Genomic DNA, 10,164 nt, shown 5'->3' with positions numbered 1-10,164 from the left:
TTATTTTTACCGATCAGAGTACCGGCACTTCTCCGCTGCTAAGGAGAGTACCGGTACTCATTGAAGGTAAGCCAATCAGACATGCCAACCCTTCCGATTCAGGCGGGAGACTACCGACTTCAAGGCTAGTCTCCCGCCTCCCGATTCAAGCATCCAGAAACCCGATTCCTCGGGGTTTCAGCTGACAGGGCTTGGTATTGTGTAACGTGCTAATTCTTCCAGCAATAGTCAGAGTGGCGATGCGGGGGCTCTAGAAGGGGTGAAAAACCAACAAAGCCTCGTTAACAAGCGAATGGTCTTTAAAAGACCTGTGAAGTACCCGGGGGCTGTGTGAGTGTTCACACTGTGCTTGCTTTAACAATTCGAAGTGAACCTTTTTGGGAGAGGGAGGGGGAGGGAGAGGGAGAGAGAGAAGGCGGGAGTGTGAGCGCGCGCATTTGCCTGCTTCTGTGTATGTTTGAGTGTGAGAGAGAAAGCAAGCTCTGAGAGGAAGAGATTCTGGACACCCTCAGGAGGTAGTTTTAAAGAAATGCGTGAAATGCTTTTGTGTGTGCATTGTCTGCTTGTTTGTGTGTGTATTAGAAGTTGTGTGCCAAAAACTACCAAGTAGATCTCATATGTGAGATTGTCATAGGGAGAGCTGGTTGTTTCAAAAGCATGCTGGAAGTACAGCATGACAGTGGTCTGTCTCACAGGTGTGATGGTTATTGGTAGTGTGCTGAATGTCTCACAAGGGTGCAGCAAGTCCTTGGGAGAAAGCTGGCTGTTTCATATCTGTAATAGTGTTTGGAAGAGAGCTGGCCGTCTCGTATGGGTGATAGTCTTTGGAAGAGAACTGGCTAGCTCATAAGAGACAGCTGCTTCACAGGTGTGGTAGTCATTGGAAAACAGCTGGCTAACAGGTGTGATAGAATCTATAAAAGAGAGTGGACTGTCTCCTATGAATATTCCAGTCATGGTTACAAACAGCAGACCTATTCCGCGCTTCTCTGAGGACAGGTTGCCTGTTTGCCCGATTATTACCCTGTCTGTTCGGTCTGCCTGCAAATATTACAAAACAAGGAAATCTTAACATATCCTATTAGGAATTTATTTTGTGAAATGAGTTAACACGTTTTGTTTATATTGATACTTTTCTCAAATGTTTTGGTATGTCCTGCAACTGGCGGAGTACTCATGATCAATGCTGCCATTCCAAACTCTCTCTTGATCCGAGGCGCGCTGATCATGAGCCGGAATAGTGCTGTTGGTGGCTTGACTGCATCCATTTAAAGCTCCTTCTATTGTGATTTAGGGTCTGCTACCGTATTCACACCACTCTTTATTATCATATGCAGCTGTTAATCCGCATATATGGGAAGCTTGAAACTGCAATCAGAGGAAATGCACGGGCAAAATGAATACTCAATAGAAATTTCTTAGTATCATCATGTCTCGCTCCGCCTCTAACCCCGCCCACTAGCCACGCCCCCAGCTCAATTTAATGAGTACCTACACTTATTTGTTCCCATTTAAAGCACTGCCTGTGAGCAGGCGCGCAACACCCATTGGGCTCACCGGGCTTCAGCCCCCCCCCCCCCCGTCGTGTGTGTCAGCCGGGCTGAGACAGCCTCGCGGGCTGGCGTCCATCTAATTGCAGCCGCACCCGAGTACTTCACAGGTCTTTAAAAGACCATTTACTCGTTAAAGAGGCTTTTGTTGTGGTTTCACACCTGCTTATAGCCACTCTGCCTATGGCTCGAAGACTTAGCCCCCCCCCGAAATATTTTTCAGCCCCCCCCGAAATTTGGCTCTAGTTGCCTGCCTGCCTGTGTAAGGGCGTCGCTGTGAGAGAATTAAGGGTGCCCCCTCAGCACTTTTTCCCCTGCACCGCAGTGAGCCACAAAGCCTCCACATTGCGCTAAGAACGCGTCGTTTTCCATGGCACCCTTCAAAAGTACAGTCAGGCTCAGAGGACGTTTTGCACTCATGGGTTACTGCTAAAAATATGAGGAGACTCGCGAACATGCCCATCGCTGCTCACACTTACCTTATGTGCTCTTGGCTAAAAAACATGAACATTGTCAAAGCCAATAGCTCACGAATCGCCGAGCCCTATTGGCTTTGCCAATGCTTGTTGTCTGAACAATTGCAGCAAAGGTGTATGGGTTTCCACGTACGTTACGTCCATGGGTGCCGAAAGGTGTATGGGTTTCCACGTACGTTACGTCCATGGGTGCCGTGGCAACGAGAAACATATCCACAGGAACAAGAACGCACCTGCCAGTGCCTGAACAAAACAGCTAAGAGCAGCACTGGTCTTCGCGGCAGGTAAACTCCTCAGCCTTTATTACCTGTTCTACAGTTTTTCTAGCTCACTCATTTTTGCACGAGGAAAGCAGTCAAAGCTCCTCTATTCTAAATAGGTATAAAGGAGTTCTGTGACGTCTAGTGACGTCATTGCGTCTGAAGCCAGCGTGGGGAGTGCGGGCCGCCGGTCGCATCAGTAATCACTCACCCTTGGAGTCCATAGATGTGCTGGGGTGCCGCCTCCGCCATCGGGCAGCACAGCGCCACCCGTCAGCAGGTGAGCGTGTACCAACCACATAGGGCAAAGAAAGGTGAGGTGGGGAAAAGTTGGAGGTTTCGAGGGATGGGTCGTTCGTAGAAAACCTTCACGTAACAATTTAGGTTCGTGCAGCTGTTCATTATTCCTTTGGGCAACCCAGAGAATTTAGAGACCACCCAGGCTTCCGTTGTTGTGTAATATCTTGCCGAGTAGGGTTGCCACCATGGCTGCCAAGTTCGCTTATGTGTGATATTTCTGTGTTTGTAGTGTGTGCTAATGTGTGACGTTTCCCAGTCTAAGGCGTGCCACTTTTAGGCCAAAGCATTCCAAATTCATCCACAGTGGGAGGATTTCACCCTCCTGACGTAATCACTGCCTCATAGCAGAGGACTTGAATTAACAGAAGCAGAAATTAGCCTGGTATCAATTAACTTTAGTGTGGACTATTCAGGATTACCCTGACAGTAACACTCCCTGAAGGGCCCTGCAACCATCACCGCCCAGTGCAAGCCTGCGTGCGACGTCTCTCCCCAAAGGTCTCTAGATCCTGCATTGTTTTGGTGTCACTGACGACTGTGATTTTCAAAAATTGGAAAGTAATGTGGAATGTTATTTTATTTATTTATTTGAAGAGTTTTATATAGCGCTGGCTAGACCCAGAGGTATCGGAGCGCTTTATGTGAGGTTAAACAGTGTTACAACGTTACATCAGTTACAATTACATCAGTTGCAAGAGCAATTAGATAACATAAAAAACAAGACCAATGCAGCAAAGAGGGTAAAGGGGGAAAAAGTAACGAGCTTAGAATGCAGATCGGGTCTCAGTAGAAAGGCCAAGGAGTAAAGTACTGGCAGGGGTCATAAAAAAAGTCAGAGTTAAACAAAACGGTGGTGTTCCTGTGATCACCCACGTCAAAGCCGGACTCCCTCACAGGGTTGGGTCGTAAATAGAAATAGAACAGGTCCGGGGGAGGGGGCGAAAAGGGTGCCTCACTGAGATAATGCAATGAGAGCGGGGTGGAAATGACTCAAAAAGGGGGGTAGCCTGAAGGCGACAGTCCATATGGCGGTAGAAGGCCATATGTAATGCACAGCATTGAGCGATAACATTAATTTCCTGTGACTCTTTTTCTTGTGGTGAATAAATCGGAATGTAATTTCAATTAACTGTTTAACTGACAAGCAGATATTTATTATGTGTGACTTCTCTCGACAGATCTGACTTTTCAAATCACATCTCATTGCATTCTGGGACTTGTAGTTTCACTTTTTCAATTAGGAATGTGAGTTTAAATACAAAAAGTTAAAAGTGATGCTCTCTTAAAAACTCCTGCTCACAACTGGGTTATGGTGGCAAACATAGCACAGACACTTGGTACCTATGATAACTACAGTGAGTCTAGAGTGCCTCGTGTTGTACTAGTATCTAGGTGCATTTTACACTGAACAAGCCACCTCTGGCAAGCCCCTCAGATAAAATGAGTTTGAAAATTCTGATCTCTTTGCTACCGTGCTGTCTGTTTCAAAATGATCATGTTTGTATAGAGTATAGCAGGGAGACAGGCGAATTTAGGAGGGTTCCATACTTAGCCAGGAGACAAGACTTCTACAGTTCTGTCCAGTGGAGAGTAAGTCTGCATTGGTCTTGAGGACAAGGACGTATTAAGGCATGGGAAAAGGAGGTAATTGCTCTGGGACCCCACCTTCCAAGAGGCCGTCTTTGAAAGGGATTTTGCTCTCTACTAGTTTACTGCTGCATATTCCAATATCTTAACCTCTCAGCCTACCCCTCTCTACCTCTGAGTCTCTCTCTCTCTCTCTCTCTCTCTCTCTCTCTCTCTCTCTCTCTCTCTCTTTGCCCAGTAGCACATTAAGGATTTTTGGGGACCCTGGAAAGACATATTTTAACTGTTTATGTGTGAACCCCATTTCCGAAAGTTTGTTTGGCATCACACAGGCTCCAATTAGCAGGGAATGGGAAGTGAAATTACAAACGGGGAGCCCCAAATTATGTCAGTGATATTAGCAGTGTTTAATATAAGCCGGTGATTGTCAGTGGGGGCCACCGGTACTTATTGTTGGGAACCAGCACTTGTCATTCTGTATCAGGCATTTACCGATAGCAAGAGACGGAAAAACAAACAAAGCAAAAAGAGGGAGGAAGAAAAAGATGGGGAAATCTCATCATAAAGGTAGAAAGTAGGGAGAGTGAGCTAAAGAGGCAGGGAGTGTGTGGCAGCGGTATAAAGAAGCTTGAGGCGGATTAAAGACTACACAGCTGTGGTATTCAGCGCACTGACATGTTATTGCATTGGCCATGGGTTTTTGGGCACCAGCACTAATTCATTTACAAAGTAAGCACTGGATAGGTACAATATACAACCCATGTATGGTGAGTAGCTGCACCTATGAGGCCCACAGAGGGGGTGCCCAACCCAGTGCCTAAACAAGGAGGCAGAAAATACACTTGCAAGGGTGCACGGAGAGGTTAAGCTGTTGCGGGGAGACTTTGAACTTCCAACATGGAATAACCACACAGACTTTTATGGGCAATGCAAAGATAGTATTTACTAACTGTTGCAACAAGGAGAAAAACTTTAGCATACTCTATGGACTGCACCTCAGTCCTACCCAGGCTCTCTCAGGCCTTATCAAATTCCTTCTCACAGGCAGCCTTTTTATACTTAATATCACAGTGGTTTATTACACACAGTAAATAATAGTTCACCTGCAAGTTAAAGATTTAAGATGGAAATCAATTGAAGATATGTGACCTCATAACCCCGAGCTCTGACCTAATCCATTTTTTTATTTAACTCCCAACAATGTTGGACAAACTAGCACTATTCTGCCTGTGAATGCAGGTGAGTTTCATGGCAAACGCAATTTAAGTGAAGTGTACGCTTCCAGTATAGTGCGCCTAAGACCTCCATGTGCTCATAAACAAATTACTTCCCTGCACCCCTTGTTTAATCAAGCACCCTAGCCCTGTGTGAGCTCTGGGCTAGTTCGATTACATGAACCCATTGTCTAATCGGGCCACGATCTGACTGTAGGCACGGGTACATGCCAGTGGACTTGTGAGCTGATTTCGTAAAAGCTTTCAAGTCAGTTAGACACGAGTTGGCCTTTAACAGAAAACCCTTTTAAGTTTCCTATTCCACTACTTCCTTAAGTTAACTTTTCACCTTGCTCGCGTGAGTGCAGGATTTTTGCCTAAACTGTTTTTTTAACCACAAACCACTATGTGGTTTCCGCTTGGGTTTGTTGTTTCGCTATATTCTCATGTTTCGTATTTTCTAAAGCGGGTTCATCTTTCGCATTTCCTACAACAAAATCAACATGCTTTCAAACTGTCAGCTGAGATCACTTTATATGTGTCACATATTTATGACCTTGCAGTAACGCACAGATAGCCCTTATAGGGGCTAGTTTAACCCTAGATGCGTGGCACTTGGCAGGGCTGTGCCACCTTAATAGCTTTCTGCCTGCGTCACCGGTATTTTGATGTCCTGGTCGGTACAGCAGTATGCCGTCACCAAAAGCAGATGTTTCGCCTTTATCTGTATATACTTCAAATAGCAAACAGAAATAGATATCACTTTTAAGTGTGTTCTAGAGCTGCGATAATGACTCATAACTAATAATTAATGTAAATAAAGGCATACAGATGCTTTTATAAATACATACAATTTTGTTTAAAGTCATGTCCCGGTAGGATGACCACGTCTGCTTAATTTAAAGAGTGTGCTGAAATTAACCCTAATGTCCTTTGTCCGTGATTGATGTTTCAACGGATGGCAATTGTCCATAAATTTAGCCTTTTGACTAAAACAAAGGGGTTAATTCCATCTGTGACAGAAATGTAAATGTGAGCAATGGGTTAATCTGCCAACACAGAGGCTGCTTGGTAACAATATAGATGTTCATTTAGGAAGTCAGTTGAAGCTTTCTGGTTACAAAGATGTATTTTTATTGAGGGGCCCTGTGAAGGTGTTACAAACTGGGCTGTGGCATATGTGCTTGTATCTTTGTTTTAAAAAAAATAATATTTACGTATATTTACCAAAATAATTATTTTCATGGGCGCAAATGAACAGACGCCCTGCAATTTTCATAAACTTCTGATTTAGTTCCTCGTGCTAATGTCTAGGAGCAAGGAAATGTTTTCAGAATGTGTTTTTTATATAGTGCCAAAACAGTTTTAGCCATTTCAGGCACTGCAGATCTAAACTAGCAATATAGGGGTAAGGTTTTGACTTTGAAAGGATAACATGCAGCGATTGCTCTGCCAGGATTCAAACTACAGACCTGCAAGACATCACAGGGGCCTTACTGGAGAAAGTGGTCCAGGAGTGAAACAATGATTTGTATCCATTTGTATCCTCAGGTGGCAGTCGGCTACCAAGGAATGGCTGCATTGTCTGCACATCCTCTTCAGGTGTATAAGGTGAGAGCCCACTCCATGGAAAGTAACTGGGATCGTTCACTGGATTTCAACTTCTACCCAACTGACATTTCCTGAAATCGTAGTTATTATAAATATATCTAGCATTGCAGCGGAAGATGAGTCGTTGAAGATTTAAATATGTGCTCTTGCTGATCTTCTACAGAAGTTAAGAAAGTTCATGACAAGCAAACAATAGTCCTCCTGGAAGAATCCTCCATGACTCTATCTTCAGTACCTTGGACAAAGTCAAGACTTGGGGCCTGATGATGAGTTTGGCAGTCTTGGAGCAGACCACCATGCCAGTGCTCCGCTCCAGGACCGCCAAACTCGTCAGCCACCCGCTTGCCAGATTACAAATCATTTAGTGGTCTGGCGGGCGGTGGAGTTGTCCTGCGGCGATGCAGTTTAAAGGCTTGTATGTGAGCCTTTGCACTACAGCCTGCTGGAGCGCCAAAGCAAGTTCCATGCAGGAACTGGGGTTCATGCACACAGAGGGCCACACCCTGCCCCCCTGCATGCACTCCTATTCACAGGGGCACCAAGGTGCCCTGTAGGGCCCCCTTACTTTCCTGACCACCATACATTTCATGGCAGGATCACTGCCATGGAAAGTGTGCCGGTCAGGAAAGTCATATTATGGTTGGCAGTGCAGCAGCAGCACTACCAGCAGGTAAACTACCTTCACCCCACATCCGTGACCCCGCATGCTGTCACAACGCGGTCATAACAACGACCGCGTTGTGACAACGCATATCATTACTCCACAAGTTGAGGGCTTGCGTATCCCCGGCGGTTGCGGCAGACCCATGGCGATCTGACTGCAAAACGGTGGTCGGACCACCTGTGCAACGGTAGCTGCCATGCCTCCGTTTGTTTGGCTGTCACTTGGACCCCTAAACTCGTAATCAGGTCTTTATTCTTAAGGAGGTATTCAAGGTGCAAGGCATAACATTTGAAGAAAGAGAAGTGCAATGTCAAAACAAAGCTTATAAACTTGCAAATTGTTTGAACTACCAGTCCCAAGACTTTTGGGGGAAAAAATGAATCGAATACCTTTCAATACGAGCCAGCAAAGCCAACTATTAACTTACAATAGAATAGAAAAATCAAGTGAGAGCATCGAAAACGGAGAGTCAGAAATTCTTCGAAGTACTGCTACAGGTGCTTTGGAAAAATGAGAATAATTCTTAAGCCTGCAGACATGGACTGGGTTTGGGAATTCGGCCCGGTGGACAAAGTCTTTTTTGTATGAATTATTATTGAAGAATACAGAGAAGAGTTACAGCTCACTTTGATAGCATCAATTGCAACTGAGCACTGGCACTTTGAACGGTGGACAACAGGACCAAAAACAGTAGGCATCTAGATTGTGCTCCCAATGCTTGATGACTGGAATAGCAACTCTGTACCCACCAACCTCTGCCTGATACCTGAAGAACACATGCCACTTCTGCAGGTTTGAACAGCGAAAACTGCCATTCCAAGGCGAGCTACCTCCACTACGTGGCACTAATACCAACCAGTCTAACCTTACACTCTGCTTAGCCGTGTGACGCAGTTCAGGCCGCGTCGGCTATAGGCTCAGTTGCAAGCCCCAGAGCTGCAGATGGCTCTTTTGATAAGTATGCTTCCAAATATCCTTGGGTCATGAGGAGGGCGGATGAAGCACTACATACGTTTAGTTTCCTCCCCACAGTAAGCAAGGTCAGATAGCCATCGCGTCTTGGTCGGTGCTTTTCCTCTACCCCAATGTTTAGACACTTGTTGTGGTGGTTAGGAATAGTGCAAGTGCCACCAACTGTCTGTTGCTGTCCTCTTGCAACCAGCCCAACAAAGCCATCATGACGTCCAAGCAGAGGTCCTCCTTCACCATTTCTGACAGGGTGACCCCAACCTCAGCCCAGTACCCATGAACATGTGGATATTGCCATGCAAGATGAATAACTTTTGCATCAGACACACCACATTGAAAGCCGTGTGAATGCATGCCCAGCCTCATTTTACTGAGACTCAGTAGAGGATAAATAGCGAAAATGAATCATACGAGGTTTGCTGCTCGATGAGAGCCTCGCCGTCTGAGAGCAGAAATACTCTCAGACCTCCATTTATTTTTGAAGTTGGTGACACATACAGGGGCATCCTGTTGAGCAGAGACGGACAGCGACACAACTAGCTTTCAGGGTGTGTCCATGGCCAGCAAACATCCAAGCATTGTGGTAAGCATGTTGTGCACGCTCGAGGACGGCCTTCAGCCTATAGTATAAGAACATATCTAGGGTGTGCACTCTGCTCCTTCTCTGAATTTGCTGATGTCTATGATAAATATGTATCAATAAAGTTTTACCCTCTTATGAATGTGTAGTTTGTTGAGCTGTGAAATTGACTTGTGCTCAGAGGTCGGGGGGTGTAACAAAGTCAAACCCTTCCTTTCCCTCAATCTATGCCATGCCTGTGCTGTGATATGTACCGTATTAATCTTATTGAAGCAAGTGTGATTCTATGTCAGGACCGGAGGCGAGGATTATGCTTTAGCTTTCTTCACTTTAATATTGCAGCGCTTCAAAGTCAAACAAATAAACTACTATTCCCATGCAACATGGGGAATAAACAAATTTAATCATAGACTGTCCCAGGCTAGAGTGTCCTCCTTATGCACCAATCAGCAGTCCCCTTGGGGTTGATAGTCCTTTGTTTATGACTGCCCCTCCTCTTTCTTCGCTGCGGCAGCCGAGTTAAGTCACCTTTTTCTTGCCTTATTCAAATCTTATCTGCTACGTTGCGCTTATTAAGTGTAACTGCCAGTATTTGTTCTTTAAGCGATTACGATATGTAAAATTACCTGCGCGTCGGCTGTGTGCTTTTTTCTGTGCGCGTAGTTCCGACTGTTGCTGTTTCCCTCAGGGAGCGTTTGCTTGATACGCGCGCGCCACTTCCGTTAGCGCGCTTTTTCACAGCTTGTATATTTCTGGTATATTCTTCTTCTAAAGTATTTCTTGCGCAGTAACTCTTTCGATTAGCCCATAGCGTTTCGCCGCTACTCTGCGTCCGCGACAGCCGTGGGAGGTTCGTCCTCCCTTGCGGCGACGTTGGTGCAGCTTGCGGTTGCCTCCGAGCGCCACTAGAGGGCGCATGGTGCATCCTCTGACGCGGCGGGCGCGCTGAAGAC

General features: G+C 45.7%; 1 long non-coding RNA gene across 3 annotated transcripts in view; it reads left to right on the top strand.

Annotated features, from left to right (window-relative positions):
• The first annotated feature begins 2,111 nt into the window (after positions 1 to 2,111).
• Positions 2,112 to 10,164, top strand: part of LOC146859991 (uncharacterized) — a 48,878-nt gene continuing 40,825 nt past the window's right edge. The window contains exon 1 of one of the 3 annotated variants that reach the window (XR_014979075.1): positions 2,112 to 2,310. This is a non-coding gene — a long non-coding RNA (uncharacterized LOC146859991). Of the gene's footprint in view, positions 2,311 to 2,408; positions 2,567 to 10,164 lie in introns of those variants that run through there. The other 2 variants (XR_014979077.1, XR_014979076.1) reach the window with 2 other exon arrangements.

This window comes from Triturus cristatus, chromosome 3_1 (genome assembly GCF_964204655.1).
Source record: "Triturus cristatus chromosome 3_1, aTriCri1.1, whole genome shotgun sequence".
NCBI classification, from domain to species: domain Eukaryota; kingdom Metazoa; phylum Chordata; class Amphibia; order Caudata; family Salamandridae; genus Triturus; species Triturus cristatus.
Note: the sequence above shows the minus strand (reverse complement) of the source record. Positions and strands in the feature narration are given on the sequence as shown.